Raw genomic sequence first — 14,266 nt, forward strand, 5'->3', positions numbered from 1 at the left:
CCCTTATCTGTTTGTTCTGCTTGGCTTTTAGACACCGAGGTTTTGGTGTCTTGCTATTAAAGTACATTACAGTTAAGCTTGTCTCGGCATTCGTTACTGGGCGGAGGAGGGGGTCAGAACAGTCTCCTATTTAAAAACTAATCAGGTTCTGATATCATGCAGCTTTTCTGAGATCAATCGAGGTTGGCTACATGCTGCCATCTGCTGTGAAGGAAGTCAGGAGAGTTAGAACTGTTGATCGGTAACTATCTAAATGCTTCACGCCTATTATCTCTGGAATCATCCTTGCAGTGGTGTTGCAAGGTAGGTCAGTGTTATGATTTCCACATTAGGCCAACTAGGAGAGAAATGTGGGTTAACTAAGGACATGGCTGTGGTGTGACTGGCAGTACAAACTTCCTGTTCAAAACACCAGTCTCTTGGGGAAGATTTACACCTGTTGGCTAGAGGGCAGAAGGAGCAGAGGTGTCCTGGCAGCAAGCTGCTGTACCACCCCTTCCTTTCTCACGTGGGATTATTTGTAGGTCAATTATGATTCCTTATTCTTGTTCAGGCAGCAAGTCCTCTGATGCATAGGAGGGATGGGAGAGGGATCTGTTTTTCAGGACATACCAGCTTTAAGAATCCATTTCAGGCTGCAGAAGCCTCTTCTCTAAGGAGCTGCTTTGAAACATACATCCCAGTTAGTGATTTTTCTAATCATTAGGGCATATTACCAGCTCGGTAGCTGTTTGACTTTCTCATCACAAATTGTCCAGTGACCATTCCTTTCCATTCCACCTCTGTGTTTGTTTACTCCAAACAAACCAATTGCCTCCAATAGACCGATCAGATCCCACAGATTAGGCCTCCTCCGAATTCCATCCGCCGGCCAATGCCGACTGGCGACTACCTGGAGGAGGGCCTCCTCTGTGGCTGCTCCGACCCTCTGGAACGAGCTCCCCGTGGAGATTCGAACCCTCACCACCCTCCAGGCCTTCCGCAAAGCCCTTAAAACCTGGCTGTTCTGACAGGCCTGGGGCTAAAGAGCTTTTGCCCCCCTCCTCGAATGGTATGGTTGTTGTGTGTTTTAAATTGTGTATTGTTATGTTCGTCTTTTTTATCCCCTGTTTGTACCCCCTTCCCTGACCGAATTGTGAGCCGCCCTGAGTCCCCTTTGGGGAAAAGGGCGGCATATAAATGAAATAAATCCTAATCCTAATCCAAACATAGCAATAATTAAAGATTCACTGGCATCTTTATGATTTTAAACTGTCTTTTTTTCTTTTTTTCTCTTTTTTTCCTACTTTTTTTGTAAGCCGCCCGGAGTCCTTCGGGATTGGGCGGCATATAAATTTTGATAATTAAATTAAATTGGAAAATCTATGAGGGTGAAAGGCACTAATGATCAAGCTCTAGATAATAGAGAAGAGCCGAGGTGGCGCAGCACTGCAGGCTACTTCAGCTGACTGCAGTTCTGCAGTTCGGCTGTTCAAATCTCACCGGCTCAGGGTTGACTCAGCCTTTCATCCTTCCGAGGTGGGTAAAATGAGGACCCGGATTCTTGTTGGGAGCAATATGCTGACTCTGTAAAACCGCTTAGAGAGGGCTGAAAGCCCTATGAAGCGGGATATAAGTCTAACTGCTATTGCTATTGCTATTGCTAATATAATTCATGCTGAGTCAAAACACTGGAACAAACACCCGATAGTGACTGTTCAAATAAGAATAATATAATTGGTGTTCCAAGGAAAGTTATTTTCTACATTTGGCTGGCCAGCTTGAAAAGCGGCCTAAAGCTTGGATCTATGGCATCATTTTCTCCTCTTTTTCTAATAACCTAGATCCAACTAAGTCATTTTTTTTGAAAGGAAATGAAAGGACTAATATCAGGCCTAGATTTGAGCATCTTAGTACTCTGGTTGTGTGGAACCGCAAAGAAGCTGTAAAGTTTCAGACTACTGGGCTTGGCTGACAATTTATTGCATCGGCTCAATAAATCAGCCCAAGGCTTTGAGGAAAGATTAGCAGAACTAAGGTTCAAATACTTAGGTCTCCTGAACACAAGACTAGTTAAAAGAAGCCCCACCAACATCGCTCGCTTTTAAGTTATAGTTTTCCACAACTCCTGGCTTTGATCTTTTCAGCCTGGTTTTAGAGTACATACAGCCGGACGATAATGAGATTCCCACATTTAATCCAAACCTCTGTATAACAATTAAGGTGTGCCTTTGCTTACTTAAGGACATAACATGATTGTCAGAGAAACAAGGCAAGATATTCAAGTAATAGCGTTGCCCTTTTTCCCCCCTCATTAAAATACATTGTCTTTCAACTTTCACTTAAGTAGTAATTTGGGAGCCTCACCTTCCCCTGAAACGTGAGTCTCCAAAAGTTAGAGGCCCGAACCCCAGGCGGATTGGGAGCAGCTTCTCACACTCCCACGGTGTGTGAGTGTGTATGGAATACAAAGTCAAATTGCTTCCCTCCAACTTAAAAAAAAAACACTAGGCAAGCCCTCTTGCTTACTTTCCACTCCAAATTATTAATTACTTAAAGAGCAACTAGACATCAGCCCCTCCCGAGGTCTCTGGATAGGAGGACGCCTGCTGGGATGGGCACCACTGACTATGGGGCAAACTGGTTCTCAAACAAGTACTTTCAGGCAGTTTCCATCTCCTAAGCAAGAGGATGTATGCAAGAAGCAAGGGGAACTTGGCCACGCGCACCAAATATTGACACAGCTATTGTAGGAAACGTCAATCACAGCTGGTAAATCATTTCCTTTCAGCTGTAGAAGCATTTACCATTCTGGGTCTCTGTTTCGTCATCCCACTAAGTTTGCTGACCATATCTGACTCTCGTAGCAACAGGCGGTTCCCTGCATACCAACAAGAGCAACAGGAGCCCAGTTGGCCCTTAGAAATTACCTCCAATAGACCGATCAGATCCCACAGATTAGGCCTCCTCCGAATTCCATCCGCCGGCCAATGCCGACTGGCGACTACCCGGAGGAGAGCCTTCTCTGTGGCTGCTCCGACCCTCTGGAACGAGCTCCCCGTGGGGATTCGGACCCTCACCACCCTCCAGGCCTTCCGCAAAGCCGTTAAAAACTGGCTGTTCCGACAGGCCTGGGGCTAAAGAGCTTTTTACCCCCCTCCTCGCATGGTATGGTTGTTGTGTGTTTTTAAATTTTGTATTGTTATGTCTCGTCTTTTTTATCCCCCTGTCTGTACCTCCTTCCCTGATTGAATTGTGAGCCGCCTTGTAATAAATCAATCAATCAATCAAATCAAATTCCTCACCAAATATGTGGGCAGGGAAATTGGGTGGGTGAGTTCTTCAAAGGGCCCCCAGATGGAGAACCTCGCTCAACATTTCTCAAGGGCACCAACAGAAAGAAAGCAGGTTACCTGGGGAGATCCTTCGTTAAGGCGTCCGAGGCAGCATGCTGGCCTGATTCAGAAAGCCCAGGATTCATCTCTAGTTCTGATCCCCCAGCCTTTCAGCAGCAGTCAGCCTTAGATTTTCCTGAGGAAATGTACAGAAAGCAAAAGAATTAGCAGATGGGTCATTCTATGTCACTTAACTTCCAGCTTCTTACAGTCCGAAGTTACATTATATTTACTGTAAAACAGCATACTCTATAACAAACTGAAACAATAAGAGCACTGAATGAAGCTGCAAATTCTGACTACCGTATTTTTTTGGAGGATAAGACACACCAAGGTTTTCAAGCGGCAAATTAAAAAAAAAAAAGTTTTTGCACTCTGCAAACCTCCCAGAAACGGCCCGTTTTTCTCCCCCCACCAAAAAAGAGGCATGCATAGCCTTTAGGAGGCTTGCAGAGTGCTCCTGGGGGTGGGGGTGTCCCAGGGGTGGGTTTCTCGCCCCGTTCCAACCGCATGCGTACTAGCATCTGCGCGATGCTCCAGCTGCTCCTGGAGGATCGCGCAGGCGTTCTGCGCAGGCGTGGAAAGCGCAAAATTCGAAAAAACCGGGTAAGGAGCGGGCGCGGGTGTGCGGGCGGGCGCGGGCGCGGGGGGGGGTGGGGTGGGCTTCGCCGTTCCCGGAAGTTACTTACTTCCGGGTTCGGCGACCAACCGGATCGCAGGGACCGGTGCGAACCGGTCGAAACCCACCCCTGGGGTGTCCCCTCCAAACAAACATATTGCACTCTGCAAACCTCCCAGAAACGGCCCGTTTTTCTCCAAAAAATAAATAAATGCATGCATAGCTTTTAGGAGGCTTATAGAGTACTCCTGGGGGCTGGGGGGGAGAGGTACTCCTGGGGAGAGCCGAGGTGGCGCAGTGGTTAGAGTGCAGCACTGCAGGCTACTTCAGCTGACTGCAGTTCTGCAGTTCGGCTGTTCAAATCTCACCGGCTCAAGGTTGTCTCAGCCTTCCATCCTTCCGAGGTGGGTGAAATGAGGACCCGGATTGTTGGGGGCAAGTTGCTGACTCTGTAAACCGCTTAGAGAGGGCTGAAAGCCCTATGAAGCGGTATATAAGTCTAACTGCTATTGCTATTGAGCATAAAACAGCCCGTTTTTCATTCATTTCTGCCTTCCCCTGCCCCCCCGGAGTTCTCTGAAAACCTTCTACAGGCTACGCACAGCCATTTTGGTGAAGGGGGCAGGTTTCAGGAGGCAAAAATGCTGTATTCAGTGTATAAGACGCACCCAGATTTTCAGCCTCTTTTTTGAGGGGAAAAAGATGCGTCTTATACTCCGAAAAATACGGTATTTCAGATTACTGCCATTGATAGTAAATATGTGAGATCCCATAACTGAGCTGCTGATTGGCATCAGTACGAAACTCCTGGTTTGCATCCTTAAATATAGCTTTTCTCCATTTCTATATAATGCAGAGAGAACCGTAGCATGGTTTAGAGTAACGTTTTCCACAAGGAGTTCTTTAGCTTTTCATGAGAACTTAATGGAGAAAGAAGAAAGTTCACTGTGATGGTCAATCTTCTGTCACTAGAGCTTTGTCTCTTGATTAGGGAATTTCTTTTTAACCAACAGGTTTCAAGGCCTGGAAAAGTTTGGAAATTGCTTGTTCAGAAGACTAAGGTTGAATTTGTACTTGATCCTTCCTGAAGAACACCCACAACTGAAGAGCTTTGCTACTTTAGTATTCCAAGCAATATGTCCTTCTGGTTCACAAAGATTTTACCTACAACTTGTACCTTTCTGATTTCCACAAAATTTCTGCTGTTTTGATTTGAAAGACCCCTAGCTCTCTGTCATTTTAAGTCAACTTCTAGCCCATTTGACTGCAATTTGCACTGAAGCATATTCGAAAATAGACTGGCGGACACCTAAAGGCAAATGGAATACAAGCCTTCTCAATAGATAAAATCTAACCAGCAGAACTACACTGTCTTCCAATATTCTTTCTTTTAATCCAGTGTTTCTCAACCTTGGCGATTTTTAAGTCCTGTGGACTTCAACTCCCAGAATTCCCCAGCCAGCTGTGCTGGCTGGGGGATTCTGGGAGTTGAAGTCCACAGGACTTCAAAGACACCAAGGTTGAGAAACACTGTTTTAATCCATCGGTAGAAAACTAGCCAAAATCAATTAGATAAGATTGTAGAAAAAGAGGAAGCTTGAAATATTATGCAAGGTAGTTCACCTTACATCATTTCCACCGAAAAATATTACATCACTTCTGGGGGGAAAAAAATCCGCTTTGAAAGCATCTCCAGATTTCTGACTTCACGTCTGTCTTAAAATAAGAACCTGATGTATTTCCTTAAATCATTACAACTCCATTGAGCTTATGTAAAGCTCGGTTTCCCGTTTGCAGAAATTTCTACTTTATCTTATGGTGTTTTGCATGCTGGGGAAGGGTGGAACATGATCATCACATCATAACACAAATAATGCAACGTACATATTTGCATCGGGTGTCATGATGACATTATGTAATAATGCCAATTAGACAACGGCATGATGGCGTATCTTATTATTTTGTCATTGTCATGCTTTCTGAAAGATGCCATTGCTTCCCAGATTTATTTATTTTTGGATATAGTCAGGCATGCAACATCAAGTAAAACATGGACGTTTGTGTGTGTGTGCCTACACAAGCGGTCCTACCACAAAACCACGGACGACAAAATCGCGGTCGACGAAAGCGCGTATGTGACGTCATCACAGCGCGACGAAAAAGATAGAAAAAGATCGAAAAATGTAAAAATAAAGCTAAAACCTTCCCCTAACCCCCCCAAACATAACCCTAACCCTAACCCTAAACCTAACCCTTAACCTAACCCTAAACCTAACCCTAAACCTAACCCTTAACGTAACGAAAAACCTAACGCTAACCCTTAACCTAACGCTAAACGTAATGCTAACGCTCTAACCCTAACCCTAACCCTTAACCTAACCCTAACCCTAACCCTTAACCTAACCCTTACCTTTATGTGAATTTTCGTCGCGTTGTGATGACGTCACATACGCGATTTCGTCGACCGCGCTTTTGTGGAACGCGCTTTTGACGGGTCACGTACACAAGCAAATTGCTTCATTTCTCTTTTGCGTGGTATACAAGTGAGAAGAACTTTGTTATAGAAGTACTGAAGACAACTTGTGGGATTTCTGCTGGGTCCACACATATTCCCCCCCCGCCTCGGTTGGAGTTAATTAGCACATTTGAAGAGAACTGTGGGTTCCTTTTCAAGTTATTTTTGTGTGTTTGGGAACTAAGAAGCAATGCCACATATGGGCAACATACATAACCTTTCCTTTCCACCTCAAAATCTGTAAATTGCAAGACAAAAAACATGTGGAAGTTGAAGCTCTGCGCAAGTTCCATTTGTCTAAAAAAAATTAACACGAAAAGTTGCCTGAATCACTTCACTACACTGCTGTTGTAATCTGTCTGTGAGGCAAGAATATTTGCACATAAATTACAACAACGGATAGAGAGGATGGAGAGAGGAGTAGAAGGAAAGTGAGGAAGGAGAGGAGAAAGGAGAGGAAAAGGAGTGAGGGAAAAGCAGAGGAAGAATTGGAGGGAATGTAAGAGTAGGAGAGAGGGGAGGGGAGGGAAGGGAAGAAGAAGGGAAGGGTAGAGGAGAGGAAGGGGAAGAAGAGAAGGGAAAGGAGAGGAGGAAGGAAGGAAGGAGAGAAGAAAGAGAAGAAAGGGGGGAAGGAAGGAGGGAAGGAGAGAAGGAGAGAAGAAAGGAAGGAAAGGGAGGAGGAAGTGAAGGAGGGAAGGAAGGAGGGAGGGAAGCAAGGAGGGAAGGAAGGAGGGAAGGAAGGAGAGAAGGAGAGAAGAAAGGAGGGAAGGAAGAAGGGAATGAAGGAAAGAAGGAAGGGGGAAGGAAGGAGGTAAGGAAGGAGGAAAGGAAGGAGAGAAGGAGAGAAGAAAGGAGGGAAGGAAGGAGGGAAGGAAGGAGGGAAGGAAGGAGGGAAGGAGAGAAGAAAGGAGGGAGGGAAGGGGGAAGGAGGGAGGGAAGGAAGAAGCGAAGGAAGGAGAGAAGGAGAGAAGAAAGGAGGGAAGGAAGGAGGGAAGGAAGAAGAAGTAGGATTGTTGTAAAATAAGATGGGTTTATGGGATGGTAAGAAAGCAACTTCATTTATATTGTCAACTGTAGGGGAGAAAAATTGTTACAAATACATATTATTAATAACAGTTATGAGATCATATAATTGTGAATGTATATATGAGAAATAATTTTTTAAAAAAAGAATATTTGCACATTTTATCTAATACAATATTAGGTTTTAACCCAACGAAGAAAAAAAAAAGATTCATGAAGCAGGGTAATGGTGCAAAATAATTATAATGGATTTGCATAACTAATTCGACCATTCATGTAGGCAATTTACCCGTGTTACAAACCCTCTAGAAACACATGCGTTTTTCAGTCTAGTTCTCAAAAAATGTGAATCGGTCGTGGCTGATAGTCTGGGACAGCAAATGGCTAATAACGCATAAAATAACAAAGCCTGCACTGATGCGAATCTTCTAAAAAAAAAACACAAAACAGAAATCACAGAGGAAGCATCACGTAAGTGGTTAATGGCCACATTTCCATTTTCATTTCCACTTGTACTGAATTGGAATGTTTTGCTATCTCTTCTCTCAGCTTAATAATTGGGCTAAGCACAGGCTCAGGACGAGAGAAAAGAGAGGAGGAGGGCTTTTTTCATTCCTCCGTCTGGAACACCCTAACAAATGTAATTTAAGCTTTCGCTCCTCTGTTATTTGACTAATTCCACTTCCTCTTAGGAAAATCAGTCATTTTTTTTTCTTTTTTAAAATAATGTTAATATTTTTTACTGTGTAAGATTGGTTGCTTACAAAATTTAGGATTAGTCTCCCCTAATGTCAAGTCCTAGAAATGTGTTGCTCTGTAATATTCCTCATCCACAGCCAGCGAGCTGGAAAAGCCAATAACTGTGGGTTTTAAGAATTATAATCCAACCCATATGGAGGGTATTATGTTGAGGCTGACAGGCTCAATAAAGTGTGAAGTAAGTATGTTAGACAGGAAGGATAATGTTTTTTTTCATGCTTTTCAGTTGAAAATGTCAAAAGAAATCAGTCGAGAGTCCCACTTTTGCAAATCAGCCTTCTACTATCTGCTTGAATTTTATTTATGTCTAACATGTCCCGTGGTGGGTTTCAAAAATTTTTCGAACCTACTCTGTGGGTGTGGCCTCCTTTGTGGGAGTGGCTTGCCAGCCATGTGACCTGGTGGGAGTGGCTTGCCGGCCATGTGTTTGTTTTCTTTCTTTCTTTCTTTCTTTCTTTCTTTCTTTCTTTCTTTTTCTTTCTCTCTCTCTCTCTCTCTCTTTCCTTCCTATTGTCTCTCTGTCCCTTTTTCCTTTTTTTCTTTCATCTCTCTCTCTCACTTTTCTTTCTTTTTCTTTTTTCTTTATTTCTTTCTTCCGTTCTTTCTCTTTCTCTCTCTGTGTGAGTCTGTGTGTGTGTGTGTGTGTGTCAGTGGTGGGTTTCAAAAATTTTTGGAACCTCTTCTGTAGGTGTGGCCTGCTTTCTGGTGGAACCTCTTCTAACCGGTTTGGTAGATTTGACGAACCGGTTCTACCGAACTGGTGCGAACTGGCTGACATGCCCCCACTGATGGTAGACATAGGAACAAGGGGAATGAAAGAAGTGAGCAGACATTTCTTTGTTTCACTTCAAACTTAAAATGTCCATCTTACAGCGGGGGAAACCCCCCCCATTCAATTTATTCTTTTCATACTGAGAAACAGTGACATGAAATCATCTTCATAATAGAACCAGGAGTTACAAGGCGGGTCATTGAGTACTTATAGATGGTAAAATACAGCAAGACATGAACTGATGATTCAATAGCTCTTTGACCACAGAGACATAGTCTTAGCCAGAGGTGGGTTCCTACCAGTTCGCACCAGTTCGGCTGACACTGACACACACACACAGACTCACACAGAGAGAGAAAGAGAAAGAAAGGAAGAAAGAAATAAAGAAAAAAAGAAAAAAGAAAGAAAAAATGAGAGATGAAAGAAAAAAAGGAAAAAGGGACAGAGAGACAAAAGGAAGGAAAGAGAGAGAGAGAGAGAGAGAGAGAGAGAGAGAGAGAGAGAGAGAGAGAGAGAACACATGGCCGGCAAGCCACTCCCATCAGGTCACATGGCCGGCAAGCCACTCCCACAAAGGAGGCCACACCCACAGAGTAGGTTCGAAAATATTTTGAAACCCACCACTGGTCTTAGCTCATAGAGGACTTTTTTGTAATGCCCCTCCAAAATTGCAGCAGGAAGAGCATTGAAGTATACTAATATTCTTCTGGCAAAGTGAAAAGACCGAATTGCAGCTGGGTTTTTGAGCATTTCATATGATACAATTTTGGATTATGTTGGTGGAGTTATGTAGAACCATGCCCAAACTATTAATTAGAGCTTTTAAAAGTGAAGCACGTAATAGTAAATGCATCCACATCATAAATAATTTTGAATATCAAAAATAAATATTTTCCTTTGTGCAAAACATCTCTAGACTTAAGAATTCTGGCCCAAGAATGATTTAATTACTTAAACAAGAAACTGATCTAAAATATAATAAAAAAATAAAGTATCTTATCTTTCCTTTTCTTACCATGTTTGTCCATTTTTCAAGTTCAAATGTTTTAAATACCCTACTACCCTTAGCCAGCATTGCCAATTGTGAGAAATACTGCTCATAAATACCTCCCATTTTTAAAGTTTAATATGACTATATATCATAGGAAATAATGTGTTATTATGCTAAATACTTTTGACCATGATAAATTATTTAATCTTAATGTGTTACAAAATAAAATCTTATTCAGTAATATTACTAACAAACGATATCCCAATCATTACTCCCAAAATATTTGTCAAAATCGTTCTTCAATTTGAAAACATATGCCAGATTTATAGAACTTGTATTCCACAAAATGAGCAAAGGTGAGGGATGCTGGGGATTGTAGTTTATTTATTTTATTTGTATTCCACCTTTTTTTTCTTATCCCCCCCCCCACACCTATATTCTTTGAGGAAGGTAGGACTGTACTGAGTAGTTACTCAAAGTCTCCCAGGGACCTCCCATAGCTGAGGGCAGACTAGAGCCAACTCTCCCTGTTCCTAGTCCAAACTCCTAAATCACTATACCACACTGTTTTTCAAATGTATTTATGTTACATAGCAATTGCAATAGCAATAGCAGTTAGACTTATATACCGCTTCATAGGGCTTTCAGCCCTCTCTAAGCGGTTTACAGAGTCAGCATATTGCCCCCAACAACAATCTGGGTCCTCATTTCACCCACCTCGGAAGGATGGAAGGCTGAGTTAACCTTAAGCCGGTGAGATTTGAACAGCCGAATTGCAGAACTGCAGTCAGCTGAAGTAGCCTGCAGTGCTGCATTTAACCACTGCGCCATCTGGAAAGCGACAGGTTTTCCATTATCCCCTTAAAGTAATCAAATTTCAAGTGCCCCAATTTGCTGTGCCAGAGAATAATAAAGCTGCAAATGATCTGCATGGACTTAAAATTTCTTTTTTTTTCCAGTGACTTTTTAAATCTTATGTACAGGCATACTAATGCATATGCAGAAAAACACACAGAGGAGACCCAAAATGTGCTAAGCAGAAATGCATTTTTGTTTTGAATTAGTATGCTATGTGGAACCTGGGGTCTGTAGTTTATTAATCATAGTTTATAGTTCAGCAGGACTCTAGGGCTTGTTTAATAAATAACTGATGGCGTAATGCAATACGTGCGCCATGTATAGAAAGCACAAGATTTTTAATTTTAGGATACATACAGCGATGTACTAAGACTAAGTGGTGGCTCTGTGGTGGATGCACATTTATTGCAATTAATCAAAAATGTATCATTGGACTCAATTTAGGAAAAAAAAATTAGCAATTCAGATGAAGCTAGCTGACGATAGCTTTTGTTGGCCAGATCAGGAAATTCACCTTTCCTCCCAATGGAGTATTGCAACTCTTTGCCTTTTTCCCTCCCTCCGCATAATTCAGCAATAAATGCAAGTAAGTATTGGGACATATTGTGCAAGAAACTGAAAACTGAAGGACCAATTTACCAGAGACATGTGATCAATGCATAAGACAATGAAATCAACACTTTACAATGCGATGATGATTAATGGGGAGGGGGTAAAAACATACAGTTCACTTCAGTGGTGGGTTTCAAAAAAAATTTCGAACCTACTCTGTGGATGTGGCCTCCTTTGTGGGAGTGGCTTGCCGGCCATGTGACCTGGTGGGAGTGGCTTGCTGGCCATGTGTTTTCTTTCTTTCTTTCTTTCTTTCTTTCTTTCTTTCTCTCTCTCTTTCCTTCCTTTTGTCTCTGTCCCCTTTTCCTTTTTCCTTTCATCTCTCTCTCTCTCACTCTTTTTCTTTCTTTTTTCTTTCTTTATTTCTTTATTTCTTCCTTTCTTTCTCTTTCTCTCTCTGTGTGAGTCTGTGTCTCTCTGTCCCTTTTTCCTTTTTTTCTTTCATCTCTCTCTCACTTTTTCTTTCTTTTTTCTTTTTTTTCTTTATTTCTTCCTTCCTTTCTTTCTCTTTCTCTCTCTGTGTGAGTCTGTGTTTGTGTGTGTGTGTGTGTGTGTGTGTGTGTCAGTGGTGGGTTTCAAAATTTTTTGGAACCTCTTCCGTAGGTGTGGCCTGCTTTCTGGTGGAACCGCTTCTAATCGGTTTGGTAGATTTGACAAACTGGTTCTACCGAACTGGTGCGAACTGGTAGGAACCCACCTCTGGTTCACTTCTAATTTTAGGTACAGATGCACCTCCCCCTCCCCCCCTTTCAGGGAATTTTTGCATCAACAAGAAGATTTTTATCATAGCCTGATAAAATTCACCATATAGAAACTCATACAGTTTCTATATGGTTTCAGTTCCCTCCCCCTTTTTTTTCAGATTGTAAACATTGATTAGATTCTGCATTGATCATACTTTAACTTGATTGCCTATCTGACATCTTTTGCTATCAATTTTACAAGGGAGAACATCAGTGAACTACTTGGTTTGACCTTAGCCTAATGCAGCTGATTATATACAGTATATTACCGGTAAGGTGAAGGCCATTGTACGGGAGGACAGAAGAAAGAAGTACATTAAAGGGTGTATAAAGAGCAGTGTATACAATTATTACTTCTATGATTTATAGCAATCTATTCCCCCCTTCCCCCATTTCCTTAGATAGTGAACATCTCAGCTAGTAACTCCCCACAGCTGTTGTGGCCCAGCAGGAGCCGTTGGAGGTGTCACCAGAATCCGACAGCGAGGGGCCCTGGAGGATGTGGAGGACCCTGGACAGGGTTCTGACTCCGAGCAGGGCGCAGAGAGGCTGGTTGGCCACCTGGAGGTGCCTGAGCCTTGGACCAGTGGGGAGGAAACAAGGGAGAGTGATCCATACACCAGCAGTGAGTTGTTCCTGGACGCTCGGCACCGAAGACTTAATAGGCGCCAGGAACAGTTGCGCAAGTACAGGAGGTAATTGCACTCAGCTGGTGGTCGTTAGGCTCCTCTCCAGACTATAAAGGACTGCTTGTGCACACCAGAGGTGGGTTCCTTTTCGGTAGAACCAGTTCGTCAAATCTACCGAACCGGTTAAAAGAGGGTCCACTGGTGGGATCCGGAAAGCAAGCCACACCTACAGAAGAGGTTCCAAAAATGTTTGAAACCCACCACTGGTGCACACGCCCCTCTTGCAGAAGTCAACGCAGGAACTAATGTTGGAGAATAGAATTGTGAGCTTGGCAGGCTGGATTGCTGCCACGACTTATCTGTGCCGGCTTGCTGCCAAGGACCTGTCTGTCTGTTAATAAATTCCGGAAAGGATCTTTGACTCGGAGTGTGTTGGTGTGGGAAGAGGGGGGTCAGAACACACAGCTATGATGCCATAGACGGGACTCAGTTCTAGCAGCAGTTACAGAATGAGAGAGAGAGAGAAGAAATGACTTCTGATTGTGTGTTCTATTAGTTTTGACAGGTTGTTGTATAGTCTTAGCATTGCATATTTCTCTCCCAAGGACCAGCTTTAAAACTTCAGATTAAAGTGCTGTTAGGTTAAGTCAATCACAGGGCTTATCCACATTGCACTCTTAAGCTGCTTCTGTCCGGCTCTTTTCAGATTGATTCTAAAATGGCTTAAAACAATATTTTCTAGACTTCAGCAATAGCTTGTAAGGGACCCAGTCTGGACAATAGGCGATCACATCTCCCAGTGGACAATTTATTTATTTATTTATTTGTCTTGTATGCCGCCCACTCCCGGAGGACTCCGGGCGGCTCACAAAAGACAAGGGAAAGGGGGGAATGAGACAAAGACAACATATTAAAAACAAAACCAACATTCACAATTTCCATGGAGGTAGATGCTTCTCAGCTCCCCCCAGCCTGCTGGAACAGCCAGGACTTGGTGGCTTCGCGGAAGGCCGGGAGGGTACTAAGGGTCCGGATCGCCACGGGGAGATCGTTCCAGAGGGCCGGAGCTGCAACAGAGAAGGCTCTCCCCCGGGGAGTCGCCAGCCGACATTGGCTGGCAGATGGAATCCGGAGGAGACCCAACCTGTGCTATCTAATTGGTCTGAGGGAGGTAATCGGCAGGAGGCGGTCTCTCAGGTACCCAGGTCCGATGCCATGTAGGGCTTTATAGGTAGCGACCAGCACCTTGAAGCGGATTCGGAGACTAATAGGTAGCCAGTGCAGCTCACGGAGGATAGGTGTAACGTGGGTGTACCTTGGTGCACCCACAATGTCCCAACTGATGTGCTCCTGAGTTTTCCTGAAGATGTA

At 43.4% G+C, this 14,266-nt stretch overlaps 1 protein-coding gene across 3 annotated transcripts in view; it reads right to left on the bottom strand.

The window, feature by feature from the left end:
* The window catches only part of S1PR2 (sphingosine-1-phosphate receptor 2), a 75,312-nt gene that overhangs the window by 7,886 nt on the left and 53,160 nt on the right, over positions 1-14,266 (bottom strand). For all 3 annotated transcript variants that reach the window (XM_087710949.1, XM_087710951.1, XM_087710950.1), the window contains exon 2: positions 3,393-3,510. The gene's annotated coding sequence lies outside the window, so the exon portion shown is untranslated. The remainder of the gene's footprint in view (positions 1-3,392; positions 3,511-14,266) is intronic.

This window comes from Thamnophis sirtalis, unplaced genomic scaffold (assembly GCF_051295495.1).
Source record: "Thamnophis sirtalis isolate CommonGarterSnake01/CBP01778 unplaced genomic scaffold, rThaSir2_p1.2 scaffold_3, whole genome shotgun sequence".
Lineage (NCBI taxonomy): Eukaryota > Metazoa > Chordata > Lepidosauria > Squamata > Natricidae > Thamnophis > Thamnophis sirtalis.